Below are 17,990 nucleotides of genomic sequence, written 5' to 3' on the forward strand. Positions count from 1 at the left end.
GTTGATGTCTTCTGGGATTGCCCCCGATTCTAGGGCCAGCCAGTGGGTTAGATGGTAGCTTCCCTTATGTGATTGACCGTTGGCTGCAGAGCCCTGGTGCTCCTATGTGCCTTTAGCAGGCTAGGTTAGGCTCACTCACATGGTGGGCTTAAGGATACAAATGCAGCGAGGGAGCAACCCCAGTGCACAGGAGAATTAAAGCCACTGTTTGCATCACATGTGCTTAGTCACAGGGCCAACCAAGTTGCAAGGGATGGGAAAATAGACTCTACCTTTTTTTTTTTTTTTTATTGTAGAGACAGAGTTTCACTTTATGGCCCTTGATAGAGTGCCATGGCATCACACAGCTCACAGCAACCTCCAACTCCTGGGCTTAAGAGATTCTCTTGCCTCAGCCTCCCGAGTAGCTGGGACTACAGGCGCCCGCCACAATGCCCGGCTATTTTTTGGTTGCAGTTCAGCCGGGGCCGGGTTTGAACCCACCACCCTCGGTATATGGGGCCGGCGCCTTACCGACTGAGCCACAGGCGCGGCCCTAGACTCTACTTTTGATGGGAAGAACTGCAACATCACATTTCAGGGATGTGGAAGGGAGAATTTATGGTTGTTTCTATAAACTACCTCACCTGGTCATTGAATGCATCAATTGTACAACGTCTAGTAGATATTAGGCACCTAACAACCCCCTGGATTTTTGTATAAATAAATTCTTGGCTACATATACACATGTACATATACACACTAGACTTATTTTACGAAAATATTTGAAGCATGCCTAGGAAAAATTGAGTCCTCTTTTCAGTCCATCTTAGTTTTAGGTTTTTTTTTTGAGACAAGAGTCTTACTATGTTACCCTGGGTAGAGTGCCATGGTGTTACAGCTCACAGCAACCTCAAACTCTTGGGCTTAAGTGAGTCTGGGCACCTGCCACAATGCCTGGCTGTTTTTTTGTTATAGTTGTCGTTGTTTAGCAGGCCCAGGCCGGGTTCAAACCCGCCAGCCCCAGTGTATGTGGCCAGCTCCCTAACCACCGAGTAACAGGCACCGAGCCAGTTTTAGATTCTTAAAATTGGTATACAGAGTTTAAATATTTCAGAGCTTTTAACAAAATGTTAAAAGTACTTCAAATGCATTTTTGGAAAAGAGTTATTAAAGAATATCGAGTTCAGTATAGAATTGAATTAATTACAGATGGTGGCCAAAATCTTAAAATTGTTGGATTAGTATCTGATATAGATAAAAAGCTACAAAGAGATTCGATTTGCATATTAGAAGTATTTTGTGCTGAAGCCACCTCACATCTTTACACCTTACTGTCATTTCCAAGCAGAATATCTACCCAGTATAATTATTTTATATTTCTAAAGTTGATTGCTTTTTAGTTGGTTGGGTTACAGTTCAAGCTGCATAAATGATTATTTCACAGATCAGCAAGCTGGATTTGGGTTACAGAACAGTGGCAGAAACAAAGCGAATGGTGTTTATCATTCTAGCATGCATGTATCCCTCTATCTCCATGATCGTTGATGGGACACGAGGCATTGTGATACAGAGAAAAATCCGAGAAAAATTCCTGGAGCTCATACTCCATGTGAAGGAGAAAGATATGTAGGTACATTTTCAGAAGTAGTACTAATAAAGTATACTTGCTCAGTTATTACCCCTGGTGTGGGGTGAGGCCCAGATAGTTGTATTTCAAAAAGCACAAATGTTTCAGAGGGGTACTTAAGAACCATTATTTTATAAAAAGTTAGTTTAGTTACAATGATGTATTTTAATTAAGTTTGGGGGAAGAGTTGCTACATCTTTTCGTTCTTAGAATAGGCCACTATCATCATTGATTAAGTTTCATTATTACAAAGGTAATGTGTACTTCAGATCGTGTATAAAATACAAAAGAACAAAGAGAAGAAAGTAAATATTACCGATAATCTTCCTACCCACAGATAACATGAAAACACTCACTTTTTCTTAAAAATCAGCACAAATGATCATACTGTTTTGTAACTTTTTTTTACATTTAATATACTCTGACTATATTTTCATGTTATTAACTAGGTATTTCAAATGATTCCAAATAGTTTATCTATTTATATACTTTAAATTATTTGACTGATAATCTCATTATTGGTGCTGGAGAATCACAGATGAAGGAGACACGGACATTGTTCTTGAAGAGTTCATGGTATAGTCCCAGAGACACACGTAAATAGTAGAATTTGGGGATTACTATGAGGAATACCTTCTTTTACACTTCAGTCAAGTTCTTTTGGCAAACTTGCTCATCCAAGACCCAAATGAATTCAGTGTTACCTCCTAAAATACCCCCCTTAATAATTAATTACAATTAATAATTATACTCATTTACTGAATTTTATTTGCTTAGCAGATACTGTGCTGAGTACTTTACATGAATTATCTGAAGTTCACAGGAATGATGCAAAGTAGGTGTATTATTTTAAAGAATACTTTCACTGAGCTACAATCCACATATATGCAATTTACCCATTTAGAGTGTCAGTAGTTTTTAATGTATTCATAGAATTTTTCAACCATCACCACAGTCAATTTTAGGACATTTTAATCACCACACAAAGAAACCATGTACCCACTAGCAGTCACTCCCCATTTCTCCTCAACTCTCCCAGCCTTAGGTAAGCTGTTTGCTTTCTATCTGTATAGATTTATCTCTTCTGGACATTTCATCCAAATGGAATCATATGATATGTGGTCTTGTGTGACTGGCTTCTTTATAATGTTTTCAGGATTCATCATATTGTAGCAGTACCCTATCCTTTTTTTTTTTTTTAAATTAAAAAAAAAATTGGGGTAGAGATGGGGTCTTGCTATGTTGCCCAGGCTGGTCTCAAACTCTTGGCCTCAAGCAGTTCTCCCACTTTGGCTTCCCAAAGTGCTAGGATTATAGGCATGAGCCACCACACCCAGCTCCATTCGTATTCTTTTTTATGGCTGAACAATATTTCATGGCATGAATTTAGTACATCTTGTTTAACCATTCCTCACATTAATGAATATTTGGGTTGTTTTCACCTTTTGGCTAATATGAATGATCAGCAATGTAGGAGAGTTCTAATATTTTCACATGTTGGCCAACACTTGTCATTTTGATTATAACCAAAGATAGATTTTATTATCCCCCCCCCTTTTTTTTTTTTTGAGACAGAATCTAAAGCTGTTGCCCTGGGTAGAGTGCTGCAGCATCACAGCTCACAGCAACTTCCAACTCTTGGGCTTAAGTGATTCTCTTGCCTCAGCCTTCCAAGCAGCTGGGACTACCTGCGCCCACCAGAACGCCCAGCTATTTTTTGATGGTAGTTGTCATTGTTGTTTGGTGGGCCCAGGCTGGATTTGAACCCACCAGCTCCGGTGTCCATGGCTGGCACCTTAGCCACTTGAGCTACAGGTGCTGAGCCTATTATCCCCATTTTTCAGATGAGGATATCAAGGATTAGAGCAGTTGCCAGGCCGTACATAGGTACCTTGCACCCCCCGATATCAGACCTTATCTGCCTGTAATTCCCTTAGCACTTTGAATCAACCTTATCACGTAATAAAAGGAATAAAAGAGAAAAATATGAAAATATATATGGGAATTAGTTTTTTTCAAATACATTAGGGTTTTTTTTTTTCAGAATTAGATGGCAATTGAATATTTCATATGATGGATTTTTGTACATGACTTGTATTACTTCCAAAAAGTTTAATCCTAATTGCCTCATTACATCAGAGCTATATCCAGACCAAATTTGATTAGATAATAGGTGATCAATTGTAGTAAGCACTCAATGAAATGTAACCAAATCTTGGAATTCCTTTCTGTCAAAATGATAATCCTTAACCAAAGGAAGTGGATACACAAACAATAATTCACATGGATAAGGTTGTTCCATGGGTTCATGTCCACAATTGCCTGTCAGACTTTGGATTTTTTTTTTATTAAATCATAGCTGTGTACATTAATGCAATCATGGGGTACAATGTGCTGGTTTTATATACAATTTGAAATATTTTCATCAAACTGGTTAAAATAGCCTTCATGGCATTTTCTTAGTTATTGTGTTAAGACATTTATATTCTACATTTAGTAAGTTTCACATGTACCCTTATAAGATGCACTGTAGGTGTGGTCCCACCAATTACCCTCCCTCCACCCGTCCTACCCCCTCCCCTTCCTCTCCCCTTTCCCCATATTCTTGGGCTATAATTGGGTTATAGCTTTCATATGAAAGCTATAAATTAGTTTCATAGTAGAGCTGAGTACATTGGATACTTTTTCTTCCATTCTTGAGACACTTTGCTAAGAAGAATATGTTCCAGCTCCATCTAGGTAAACATGAAAGAGGTAAAGTCTCCATCTTTCTTTAAGGCTGCATAATATTCCATGGTGTACATATACCACAATTTATTAATCCATTCGTGGTTCGATGGGCACTTGGGCTTCTTCCATGACTTAGCAATTATGAATTGGGCTGCAATAAACATTCTGGTACAAATATCTTTGTCATAATGTGATTTTTGGTCTTCTGGGTATATACCTAGTAGAGGAATTGTAGGATCGAATGGCAGGTCTATTTTTAGATCTCTAAGTGTTCTCCGAACATCTTTCCAAAAGGAACATATTAGTGTGCATTCCCACCAGCAGTGTAGAAGTGTGCCCTTTTCTCCACATCTGCGCCAACATCTCTGGTTTGGGGATTTTGTGATATGGGCTAATCTTACTAGAGTTAGATGATATCTCAAAGTAGTTTTGATTTGCATTTCTCTGATGATTAAGGATGATGAGCATTTTTTCATATGTCTGTAGGCCGTGCATCTGTCTTCTTCAGAGAAGTTTCTCTTCAAGTCCCTTGCCCACCCTGTGGATTTTTAAAATATAAAACACAGGTGCATGGGATCCACTGCTGACCAAGTGAGTTAGAATCTTTATGGTTGGCTCTGGGGCACCTGCATGGATGTAAAGCTCTCTAAGTGACTTTGAGGCGTGGCAATGATTGAGAACTCATGGTTTATGTGACCAAAATGATTGGCAGTCTGATGAATTTCTGAGATAAGTGACTGGAGGGCCCGGCTGAGCATCCAGCCTGGTTGTTTTTGGTCTGTTATGCAGGGTGGAAAGGGTAATGGGTGGGGGAGAAAGGGGGGTGATTTTGGCTGATGGGAGAAGGCAGTGCAGGTAAGGAAGAAAAGGAATTGAGTGGAGCAGTGTCTATTTTTTAAGTGAGTGAAGCACTTCCTTATAAAGAAGTCATATTCATATGTTGTGACTTCAATCTCTGCTCCCAACTCGTTGTTTTGAAAAACTTCAAATCTATAGAAAAGTTGAAATTATAATACAGTGAACTCCTGTACTCCTTCTAACTAGATTCACCTGTTGTTAACATTTTGCTGTATCAGCACTGGTTTTCTCTCCCTCCCCTCTTCCAAAGCTTTTGAAGAAAAGCAGTCATCATGACCTTTACATGATGACTCCTAAGAATAAGGGTATTTTCCTACATAACCATAATACAATTATTACATTAAAAAATTAACATTAACATAACACCATTATCTAATAGACAGTCTATATTAATTTTCTCCAATTGCCCTGTTAGTGCTATTCATAGTTATTTTTTAAAATACAAGATCCAATTGAAAAAACCAGGCATTGCATCCAGCTGTCATGATTTTAATCTCCTTTAATTAAGAACATGCCCCTCTTGCACATTTTTTTTGACTGTCCTAATGTTGACCTTCAGGGGGTTCAGATCAGTTATTCTGAAAGAATATCTGATTCTTTGATTAATCAGATCCAAATGAAAGAAATATCCTTTCATTTGGATTTGATCAATCATTTTCTCATGAGTAGATTCAGATTATGCATTTTCTTGATTGATTGGTTGATTTTTGGAGACAGAGTCTTACTCTGCCACCCAAGCTGGAGTGGGGTGGCCTCATGATAGCTCACTGCAGCCGCCAACTCCTGGGCTCAAAGTGATCCTCCCACCTTAGCCTCAGGAGTAGCTGAGACTACAGGTGCGGTGGCATGCCCCCGGCTAAATTTAAAAAGTTTTTGTAGAGACAAGTTCTTGCTATTTTGCCTAGGCTGGTCTCAAACTCCATGCCTCAAGAGATTCTCTCACCTTGGTCTCCCAAAGTACCAGTACTACATACAGGCTGGAGCCACTGCACCTGGCCTTTTTTTTTTTTTTTTTCACTACATAAGTAATTGGCCCTTCTCCGTGGATCACATCAAGTGATAACAACTGTGCAGGACCTGATCACTTGGTTTAAGAGGCATTCACTAGAGTTTTTTCATTGTAAATGTACCTGCTCCCCTTGTAATTAATAAGTAATATTAAAGGTGATAGAGTTTTGTGACTCTCTATTTCTCCAGTGACCTTTTACCTGATGATCTTAGCATCTAAAATGATCCTTGCCTGTGTCAATTGTTTCAGTGGTAGCTGCAAACTAGTGGCTTTCCAGTTCTATTGTTACTTGTGCATTTATTAACTGGGCAGTCTATGACTTCTTATAGCACAATAAAAATAATTCAGGAGTTATCTGAACCTGTGAATGTTACCTTATTTGGAAAAAAGGTCTTTGCAGAAATAATTAAATTAAGGCTTTTGAGCTGAGATTATCCTGGATTATCTGGTGGGCCCTAAATGCAATGACAGGTACTCTTAGCAGGGAGAGATTGGAGACAGAAGAGAAGACACAGACAAGAGGAGGAGGCAGTGTGGAGTGACGTGGCCAGAAACGGTGAAAGAAGTTTCTATTGTTTTAAGCCACCTAGTTTGTTACCAAAGCCATAGGAAGCCAATACAAAGGTAAAGAGAGGTTTTTGTTTGTTTTATTTAAATATGGGAGACATATTTGCAGGTTTGCATGCTGATGGAAAAGATTCCGAAGACAGTGAAATTTGATGCAAGAAAGGGGAGAATTGCGGGAGAGATGTCCTTGAGTAGTAACGAGGAAATGGGACCCAATGCCCTGGTGGAGAGTTGAGCCGTGGAGAGGGCTTGGAAAGTCTATTCACAGTAAGAGGAAGGCGTCATTTGGAAGAGGTTGTGCAGGTATAGATGTCCTTTGTAAAGGTGATGGTGGGAATTTGTGGCCATTTTTCTCCCACTGGTTCAACTCCCTCAGTGAAGTAAGAAGTGAGATTTTTAGACCAGGCATGGTGGCTCATGCTTGTGATTCTAGCTCTCTGGGAAGCCAAGGTGGGAAGAACACTTGAGCTCAGGAGTTTGAGACCTGCCTGAGCAAGAGTGAGACCCTGTTTCTATTAAAAATAGAAAAATTAGCTGGCCATTGTGGTGGGTATCTGTCGTTCCAGCTACTCAGGAGGCTGAGGCAGGAGGATCCCTCCAACCCAGGTGTTTGAGGTTGCTGTGGGCTAGGCTGACACCACAGCACTCTAGCCTGGGCAATAGAGTGAGACTCTGTTTCAAAAAAAAAAGAAAGAAAGAAAAAAGGAAAAAAGTAAGATTTTTAGCTGAGTGTGGACAGTGGACTAGAGACTGAAAGTTTGGAGATAGAAGAGAGGTATCAGTTTTCAGTTTGTATTATGTGGATAGTAGTGGCAAAGCCAGACACAACTTTGCCTGTGTAGACACTATGTATAGAATTGTTCTGCAACGAAATGGTGGATAATACTTCTTAAATATTTACTCTGAAATACAGTTCATCTTTTCTTTCTTTCTTTCTTTTTTTTTTTTTTTCTGGGCACCATCTTGTTAAGATTTGGAGGCCTGAGTGGAAATGGAAATGAGTATGGGTAGCCAGGCATGGTGGCTCATAACTGTAATCCCAGCACCCTAGGAGGCTGAGGCAGGTAGATTAGCTGGTCTCCGAGCTTAGGAGATGGAGACCACCCTGAACAAGAGTGAGACCTTGTCTCAAAAAAAAAATAGCCAGGCATGGTGATGGGCGTCTGTAGTCCCAACTACTTAGGAGGCTGAGGCAAGAGAATCGCTTGAACTCAAGAGTTTAAGGTTGCTGACGTTTGAGCTGTGATGCCACAACACTCTACCAAGGCAACAAAGTGAGACTTTGTCTCAAAAAATAAAAAAGTATAGATAATTCTGGAAAATGAAGAGAGACATGGAAATTCTCAGTGTAGGGGCAATACCTTTTTAGGTTATCAGAAGTAAAAAAAAAAATGGAAGAATTAAGAATACTTCAGAATTGGAAATATAGCAGAATTTAAGTACATGGTACTACACAAGTAGTAGCTGCTAGACAATAGTTTAGAAGTGGTATTTCTAAGTATTTGACACATGACCTGAATAATACAGCCAGTGTGGCCAGTGTTCCTTAAAGTTAATATTTTATTGGATTTGTCTGAGATACACAAATAGAAAAACAAACACATGGATAAAGAATGCCTTGTGTGCTTATGTTTGGATAGAAAATCTTGATTCATTAGAAATGTATATGGTGTTTCATACAGCATTACTAGTGTCTTCAGATAGTTGTACCATTTTCACACTCATTTTCCAGTAAAAGTTCTTCTGACAGCTGTTAATATTTAGTTTCCTATCTCTTCTCTTAGAGAACTCTAAATCCCATATCCCTTATCTTATGCTATTTGCTAAATGGTTGTGTTCTTTTTTTTTTTTTAAAGACAGAATCTTACTTTGTTGCCCTCTGTAGAGTGCTGTGGCGTCACAGCTTAGAACAACCTCCAACTCTTGGGCTTAAGCAATTCTCTTGCCTCAGCCTCCCAAGTAGCTGGGACTACAGGTGCCTGCCACAATGCCCGGCTATTTTTTGTTGCAGTTGTCATTGTTGTTTCAGCAGGACTGGGCCAGATTCAAACCTCAGTGTATGTGGCAGGTGCCGAAGCAATGCTTATGTTCTTAATCTACTAAAATTTTCTCTTTTCCTTTTTTTTTTTTTTTTTGAGACAGTCTCACTTGGTCACCCTTAGTAGGGTGCTGTAGCGTCGTAACTCACAGCAACCTCAAATTCTTAGGTTCAAGCGGTCCTCTTGCCTCAGCCTCCTGAGTAGCTGGGACTATAGGCGTCCGCCACAACGCCCAGCTATTTTTAAAGACGGGGTCTTGCTCTTGCTCAGGCTGGTCTTGAACTCCTGAGCTCAGGCAATCTACACACCTCGGCCTCCCCAGTGCTGGGATTACAGACATGAGCCCTTGTACCCGCCTGGCCACTTTTCCTCTATTTCTTGCCCACAAGTAAAGTACTGTCTTGATCATGAGTAAATCACAGCACCAATTAAAAATCCTAGCTCAGGTCTATGTGATATTTTCTCCCTAAGGACTTCAGAGAACAACATATGTTAAGGTATTCATATACTTCTCATAATGGCTTATTTGGTAAATAAAATACTATGTCCTTTGGATGCCAGTGGAAAGCAGCCTTCCCTGATTTTTCTTTCTCAATATAGCATAGCCCACAATTCTGATTATTAGTGCAAAGTGGGGCTCCAACTTCTTAAATTTAGGCTAAAAATGTTGCATATAGTCTACTTCTGAACAGCTTCCCAGACATATCACATGTGAGGTTTTGCTCAATACAAGATAAATGTAGACAGTGGTGAATCAAGGATGTTATTGACATTGGAATCCAAGAGACTTTTTTCTGTTTATCATTTTCAAATGAAAACTTTGTGACAAGGCCATTTCCAAGGATATAGCGAGAGCTTTGGTAAGGCATGATAATTTCCAAATTTGGCTGCCTTGTTTTGTTTCTGAGGTTGACTCTGCAGCATAAAACCTCTCCAGCAGTCTTCCATGTCTAGTCTGCAAAGCACATTTGATGAACAATTCAGATTAATTATTAATAATAATTAAGTGGGAAGGCAGAATATACAATAGGTTGGGCATGCCTTAGTCAAGGATGACATGCTGCAGGTGAAGGAACAAGTAGGATCCTTTTGGGGGGGAATAGAATAGATTTAAAACATCCATGGAGCACCTACTATGTGCCAGGCACTGTTGACTAGTTTTTCCACAGGTTCTCATGTAATGTTCACAACCAGTAGCCAGGACTACAGGCGCCCACCACAACGCCCGGCTATTATCACAACCATTCTGATAATTATCTTCATTTTTCATCTTTCAGGAGTTAAGTGGAGAGTGAGGTTTAGACCTAGAACTCCTGACTCTTAACCTAGTTAGTCTCCTTTCCAGCCATTTACAGAGCACAGGTCTTGAAGACAGGACCTGGGCTTGCAGCCTGGCTTCTCTTAGTAACCAGCTGTGGGATTTCAGATATTACTTTTCCATCTCTAAAATGGAGATGATGGGCCAGATGCCGTGGCTCACACCTGGAATCCTAGCACTCTGGGAGGCTGAAGCAGGTGGATTGCCTAAGCTCATGAGTTCAAAACCAGCCTGAGCCAGGGCAAGTCCTCGTCTCTAAAAGTAGCCAAGAGTTGTGGCGGGCGCTGATAGTCCCAGCTACTTGGGAGGCTGAGGCAAGAGGATCACTTAAACCCAAGAGTTTGAGATTGCTGTGAGCTGTGATGGCACAGAACTCTATAGAGGATGACAAAGTGAGACTCTGTCTTAAAAAAAAAAAAAAAATAGCTGAGCATTGTGGTGGCTGCCATAGTCCCAGCTACTCAGAAGGCTGAGGGAAGAGAGTTGCTTGAGCCCTAGAGTTTGAGGTTGCTGTGAGCTCTAACGTAACGGCACTCTACCGAGGGCAACAAAGTGAGACTCGGTCTCAAAAATGAAATGAAATGAAATGAAATAAATAGAATTTGCAGACGATGCTCCACAGGTGTTCAGTGGGTTCAACGTGCTCATGGAGGAGAAAGCACAGAGCCTCTTGCCTTTCTGAAAGGCCCCCCCGGTCTATTTCATTATCCTGTCTCTCAGGTACCCAGCCTGCAGTTATCTTGTTTATTATCAGGTTCTCCTGTTTAAAACATGTGCTTCCTAAGGGAAGGGCCTTTGGCTGTTTTTCTTCCCTTCTATATCCTCAGTGGCACTTAGCACAGTCACTGGCACACAGTAGATACTCAATACATATTTTGCTGTGCCCCTACCTCCTTATCTTTTGTCTTTTATCATTTCCTAAATCATGGTCTGGCAAACTGTAGCTCAAGGGTCAAATCAGACTGTCACCTGTCTGTCACAGCTTGTAAGCTAAGAATGACTTTCATAGTTTAAAATGGTTGGGAAAAAATTAAAAGAATAATTTATGACTTGTGGAAATCATACCAATTTCAAGTTTCTGTGTGCACATACAAAGTTTTATTGAAACACATCCACAACCATTCATTTGCAGATTGCCTGTGGAAGCTTTCAGACTACACTGTAGAACTGAGCAGTTGCAACAGAGACCATAAAAAGCCCAGAGTCTATAATACCATCTGGATCTTTATAGAAAAAAGTTTGCCCACCCACCCCTGTCCTAAAGGATGAACAGAAATTGCTTGAATACTGGTAGTCTCTCTGCTTCTTTACTCTCAGTTATTTATATACTTACTTAACTATTCTTCCCTTCAACATAGATCTATTGAACAAATACATATTTTGAGCATTTACTTCTTCTACCAAATAGGTGAAGGGGCTCTGCACAGGTTGTTCCTCAAGCTGGGGAGATGTGTGCACAGCATTAGAGGAATGTGGCCCCAGTGGTGGGAATGAATTTGTGTTTACCCATCTGCTCATCACCTGTGTTAAGGTACTGTATGGTGGCTGTTGAATAGGAAGATGCTGCATGCATCCTGTAGGCCTTGAATCCAAGCTTTTGCCACGATGCATATTGAAACATCTAGGAAGGCTCTCATAATTGGCTACCTGATCCTTAGATCAGTGTTTTTCAGATCCTTTTCAGTTGGAGACTCACCCTTTACTTTGCTAGTCTCAGAAGCTCTGATCTCTGCTCACTGTCATCTTCACCTCACATTGTAAATGTGTCTAAAACATCCGCAGGCATCCTTCTTCCTCTTCCCCCTTGGATTCCATTTCCTCTGTTCTCAGTCCCAGCTATTAAAACCACATTAGCTAAGGAGGGGTCAGAGGAAATGAGAAATGGCAGCGGTGGAGAAGTGCCCAGCACTGGCTTTCTAAGTGCCTTAGGTGCATTGTCTTTTTTATTCTTTTCTTTAAAATTTTGTCTTTAAAAAACAGGTGTTTCCTCGTTCTCCCATTTTATAGATGGAAGCACTGAGGCTCAGAATGGTGAAGCAGTTTGCCTAGGAAAATATGTGTGTAAAGTAGTGGAGCTTGGAATTTGAGCCCAGGGCAATTTGACTCCCGGTACAAGCTCTTAACTGTTACTGTGACAGGTCAGGCATAGCTGCATGCTCTGTGGCAGAAACGCAGTGTGGGGAGAAAATGGAGGCCCTTTCTTTCTTTCCTTTTTTTTTTTTTGTAGTGGCATTTTGGTAACTCCTTTAAGTACTTATCAAAGGGAAAATTTGGTAGTCACTGCCAGACCAGATGTCCTGCATCTCAGACTGAACACTTTCTACCACAGGGACTCAAAAAAGTAAACAGGTGAGCAATTGGATAAGGGACAAAAAGACTGATAAGTGCGCTTTCTGCTGGTGTGGGGCTGTCATTACTTGGCAAAATTACAACATCTTGACATTTGAAAACCCAAGATTTTTCTTGACTCAAACAATGACCTAGAATAACAGGGGCCATAAATTTAGCAGAACTGACCAGACCAGCAATGCCTGAGGTGTCTGTGGAATGTTAATGATGTTACTAGCAAAGAAGGAGTGGTCAAGTAAGTATGGGGAATGTTGAGTTAAACAAAGTTGAGCAGGATCTTGACTGTGTGCACTTCTGTGACCCTCCAAAAGGGAGATATTGTACAAAGCAATTACCAGATTCCGGCCATATGCCAATGACCATCTCACAGGTTGGATGTTCCCAGTGTTCCAGAGAATTCCGTTTGGGTAATGCTGCCCCCCAGCCCTTGCCTTTTCCCTTTTCCTTTTATTTTAAGAAGTCTCAAACACGCAAGTGACTATGGAGACGACTGTGTCTTGTGTCAGTTCACTGCCACGTCTAAGCTAGGAAGGAGAAAGGATTGCCATGTTTCCATTTATGGAAACACTTTGTCAGGAAAGATGGTTGAGATTAATCATACAAAGTTAGATTGTAGTTTTTTGAGAGTCTTTCGGTTATTCAACAGTGATGTCCTAGTAAAAATCAAAGTAAACTGAGATCATAGAGACCTTTTTGAAGTGTTTGTTTTACATATTTTAGTTTGTCTAATCTTTTATATATCGTCCAAAATATTGAATAAGACCTTGGAATATAAGGCATGCTTATATTCTAATGATATACCAGGCACACATTTGTGTAACTAAGATCTGGGAACTATAGTCACAGGCCCTGGTAAAGTAAACATAGGAATGTGCGGAATTTACTTGTCGTTTGCAGGAAGTAAGGTGTCATTGTTAGGATAGTTTCCGGTCATAAAAAATCCTCCAATTTGGTTTTAAAACTTAGATGTGCTTTCTGACTCAGGAATTCATAGGAAATCCAAAATTGTATGCTCTTTTCTTTTCTTTTTTTTTGTGTGTGAAAGGGTGTCCTGTATTTTCCGCAGACATTAGATGTTTCTATTACTGGTAGTACACATGTAATGAAGTGTATGTTGGTCACATATACATGTGAAGGTGACCCGACACGAGAAGTAGAGAAACTCTGTGTTGATTCAGTGACGAGCTACAGATACACAAAACCATCCTTACACAGTCATGGCCACGACTTCCAGTCCAGAGAACTGGTCACCCCCGCAGGATTAAGGTAATAATCTGTGACTGTCAAACAATTTTACCTGTAACTTCTCTTGCTTGTACCTAATGACAAGCTTCCCTTAAAACTAGAGGCAAATGATTTCTGGATAGACTAGTGATGACTTTTCTTTAAGTGAGAATAATTTTTTTTTTTTATTTAGTAAGAAGTAATTTTTAACCAGTAAAAAATAGTTTGCCTTTAGATCCTTGACATAAAACATCAGTAAAATATTAATATTTTGCAAAGCTCTTTTCAGTGGAATTAAAGAAGTTAAATATTGAAGATTTAACATCTAACATCTGATCAGAGAGTTCTTTTTTATTTCTTAAAAAAATAAAAAAAGCCTGCTGGGGAGGAAGTGCTGTTGCTCCTGGGACAGGGACAAGTTTAGAAAGAGTGTGTGGGGCACCTGACATGAGGAAGGCTGGTTCTCCTGTGAGCTGCAGGGCATAGGACCACCTCCTCAGGGTTCAAACACAGACATCTTACAGTCCAGGCGTCTTTTCTTGCCTTTTAAAAATTAAATAAGGGTGGCGCCTGTGGCTCAGTGAGTAGGGCGCTGGCCCCATATGTTGAGGGTGGCAGGTTTGCACCTGTCCCCGGCCAAACTGCAACAAAAAAATAGCCGGGCGTTGTGGTAGACGCCTATAGTCCCAGCTACTCAGGAGGCTGAGGCAAGAGAATCTCCTAAGCCCAAGAGCTGGAGGTTGCTGTGAGCTGTGATGCCACAGCACTCTACTGAGGGCAACAAAGTGAGACTCTGTCTCTAAAAAATAAATAAATAAAAAAGTAAATAAAAATTATATTGTGTCACATAACATAAAATTCACCAATTTTTACCATTCTAATGTATACAATTCAGCAGCATTTAGTACATTCACAATGTTGTACAACTATTATCACTATCTAATTCCCAAGCAGTCTCATTATTAGAAAGGAAACCTCGTACCTAATAAACAGTCACTCCCCATTTTCTCCTTCCTCCAGCTTCTCTGACTCTATGGATTTGCCTATTCTGAAAGTTTCACACAGATGGAATCATGCAATATGTGAGTTTTTTATGCCTGGATTCTTTCATTTAGTATAATGTTTTCACAGTTTGTCCTCACGGTAGCGTGTATTAGCACCTCGATTTTTTTTCTTTATCTTTCCTTATTTATTTATTTTGAGACAGAGTCTCACTATGTTGCCCTCGGTAGAGTGCCATGGTGTCACAGCTCACAGCAACCTCAAACTCCTGGGCTCAAGTAATCTTCTTGCCTCAGCCTCCCAAGTAGCTGAGACCACAGGTGCCCGCCACAACACCCGGCTATTTTTAGAGATAAAGTCTCACTTTTGTTCACACCAGTCTCCAACTCCTGAGCTCAAGCAGTCCACCTACCTTGGCCTCCCAGAGTGCTAGGATTACAGGCGTTAGCCAACATGCCAGGCCTTCCATTCTTTTTTTAATGCTGGATAATAGTCTATTGTCCAGGGATAGCGCTGTTTGTTTCCCTAGTCATTGCTTTCTGCACTTTTAGGTTTTGTTCACATTTTGGCTGTTGTGAGTAATGCTACTATGAACATTCACATACAAGTTTTTATCTGAAAACCTGTTTTCTATTTCTTTTATTTATTTTCTTCTTCTTCTTTTTTTTTTTTTTAGCCAGAGTCTCACCTTGTCACCCTCTGTAGAGTGCGGTAACATCACAGCTCACAGCAACTTCAAACTTTAGGGCTCAAGTGATCCTCTTGCTTCAGCCTCCCAGGTAGCTGGGACTACAGGCACCTGCCACAACACCCAGCTATTTTTTTAAAGACAGGGGTCTTGCTGTTGCTCTGGCTGGTCTTGAACTCCTGAGCTCAAGTAATCCACCCACCTCTGCCTCTATTCCAGAGTGCTGGGATAACAGGCGTGAGCCATCACACCCAGCTGTTTTCAATTCTTTTGGGTCTATTCCTGGGAGTAGAAGTGCTGGGCCATGCAATTGTGTGAGAATCACGGAACTGGTTTTTTTTTTATATTTTAAATGCCTTTCTAAAAAATTTAGCACAAAATTGGTATTTGAATATCAATTATTGGATGTGTATTAAAGAATAGTTATATTTCTAGACTGAATATTAAAAGTTTTAGAAGTTTCCTTGTAAAAATTCATTCAAAATACTTTGCTAAATGAACAGGCAAAGCAAGCAGGAACCACTTATATTTATTTGCTTCTTGCTGTGATTAGCTTTTTTTTTTAAACATTTGGCCTTTTACAAAATTCAGTATCTCTAAAGAGGATGGTTATAAATAGATTATACCGTCACTGTCCACTTTAGTTTTGTACTTTTTCTGGGTCAAACGGAAGCTCTCTAATCTCTTTGTGATTTGGTTAAATGTAGAGTAATCCAAGGACAAATCCAAGCTAGTTACTCATCTTCCTTTTTTTATGTTTACTTTTGCTGAAATATCATAGTTCCCCAGGGCAGGGTGAAAGAGAAATAGAATGATTACAGATGATGCAGATAATTTCCCAACACTAAATTGGCTGGTGACTATCCATGTCCCAGCCAAAAGTGAACAAAATAAAGAATGAGGAGTTTGCCACAGACAGGAAACTCCGCAGGAGGGGATAAGAGGTAGTGAAAACCTGGTTTTTTACTCTCACACTCACTGCAACACAGAAGACTCTGGTTATTGGAACGTGTGTGTTTTTTCCTCCACACACGAAGCAATTCTCCAGCAGACGCCCACTGAGTGTCTTAAGATTCAATTTAATTCTGATGCTATCAACTGGTGTTAAAGTCAGAGCCGGCAGGATAAAGGCACAACCCCCCAAGACTGCTCCCATCTCAGATGCTAGCTGCAAGTACAGTAGTAGGTTGTCACCTATTCTTCTGAAGAACCAGCTATGTAAATCAAGTTCCCATGTCCCCTTCCTCAGGTTTGGTTAATTTGCTAGGATGGCTCATAGAACTCAGGGAGACACATTTACAGGTTTGTTATTTTAATGAAGGCTCTCATAAAGGATACAGATGAACAGCCAGATGAAGAGATACCTAAGGCAAGGTGTGTGGGGAGGAGCACAGAGCCTCCCTCCAGGCACCTCCATAAGTTCATGGGCCCAGGAGCGCTCCTCACCCAGCCCCAGGGTTTTTATGAAGCCTTCATTACAAAAGCCTGATGGATTACATCATTGGTGCTGGGAGGGGGATGTTAGGGTAGCAACTATTTACCAACTGACACAGAAGAATTTGAATATTTTCACAGCTAGTATGACTTTGCTTACATACTGGGAAGATTCTATCAATAGAAACTATGACGATATTTTTACCCCACCATCCTTATCCAGAGATCTTTAGGGGGTCAAGATTTTGCTCTCTCACCCTACTGTCTTTCCCCAGAAGTGGTTACCACTTTTCCTACTAGAGAAGGCATTATTCTGCTTCAGAAGCACCTCAGCTTCTGACTGTGAAGGGATGACCCATCTACCCATATCAATTTAGGAAGAGTACTGTCAGATCAGTAGCTCCTTATACTTCCAGGAATTTCCTGTTCTGTCTTGTCTCTTTTTATATTTTATTTTTTTATTGAGATGGAGTTTCACGTTATCACCCTTGGTAGAGTGCCGTAGGGTCATAGCTCACAGCAACCTCAAACACCTGGGCTCAAGCAATTCCCTTGCCTCAGCCTCCCAAGTAGCTGGGACTACAAGTGCCTGCCACAACACCCAGCTATTTTTTTGTTGTTGCAGTTGTCATTGTTATTTAGCAAGCCTGGGCCATGTTCGTATCTGCCAGCCTTGGTGTATGTGACTGATGCCATAACCACTGTGCTACAGGCACTGAACCTGTTTATATTTTTTCATAGAGACAGGGTCTTGCTATGTTGCTCAAGCTGGCAACAAATTTCTGGGCTCAAGCAATTCTCCTACTTCAGTCTCATAAGTAACTAGAAATACAGGCACACACCACTGTTACTGGCTAATTTTTAAAATTTCTGTGAAGAGACAGGTTCTCTCTGTGTTACCCAGGCTGGTTTTGAGCTCCTGGACTTCAAGTGATCCTTCTGTCCTAGCCTCCCAAATTGCTGGAATTACAGGTGTGAGCCACCACACTTTGCTCCTGCCCTTTTTACTTGAAATTCCATCACCTTTTTTTCTAACACCCCAGTTGCACTTAGTTATTGTACTGTTTGTACTGTTATTGTACTGTTTAACAACCGTCCAAGGGGGGTTGGTACCTCTGGGAGGCCAAGGCAGGTGGATTGCTTGGGCTCAGGAGTTCGAGACC

The sequence above is a fragment of the Nycticebus coucang genome, chromosome 10 (assembly GCF_027406575.1).
Source record: "Nycticebus coucang isolate mNycCou1 chromosome 10, mNycCou1.pri, whole genome shotgun sequence".
NCBI classification, from domain to species: Eukaryota; Metazoa; Chordata; class Mammalia; order Primates; family Lorisidae; genus Nycticebus; species Nycticebus coucang.